Source organism: Anneissia japonica, unplaced genomic scaffold, assembly GCF_011630105.1.
Source record: "Anneissia japonica isolate Jap-2015-1 unplaced genomic scaffold, ASM1163010v1 scaffold288176_len59077_cov173, whole genome shotgun sequence".
In the NCBI taxonomy this organism is placed as follows: Eukaryota; Metazoa; Echinodermata; class Crinoidea; order Comatulida; family Comatulidae; genus Anneissia; species Anneissia japonica.
Window position 1 is genome coordinate 48,563 of NW_022740510.1, and position 566 is coordinate 49,128.

Consider the following 566-nt stretch of genomic DNA (forward strand, 5'->3'; position numbering starts at 1 on the left):
TATGATAAGTTAGGGCTCTGTATAATAATATAGATGTGTATAAGAGAGAGCATATTATATGTATATATATATATATATATATCATGTCTTTGGTGTCATCTAGTAGTTACAGATATGAAATGCCAATTTGCTTTAATTGAATATATTACTATACTATATTAGCAGTATAGTAGGTACAGAGATAAACCTCCACTGAACTCTTAGTCGGAGGTGCACTTCAGGTCGCTTTTGTATCATACATTCAATTAGACCTACTTGATTTGATTTATTATATTTCTTGTAAATAAACTGTCTGCTGACAAAATTAGACGAAATTAAAACGTGTGACTTGGGTCGATGATCAGTAACGGCATATTTGTTTTAAAAAGTGATCTAATCCAATAAAACAGAAACATGTGTAAATTAATAATTTGAGATCACTATCAAGTCTCTACAGCCAGTATGTGTAGGGATGCATATGCATTGAAACATGTCAAAGGTCTGAACAGCATTTTCTGTCATTTTTAGCAAACTTTTCTATAATTCTAAATAGAAACGCGAATGTTCCGAATAAATTGGTACTAAAA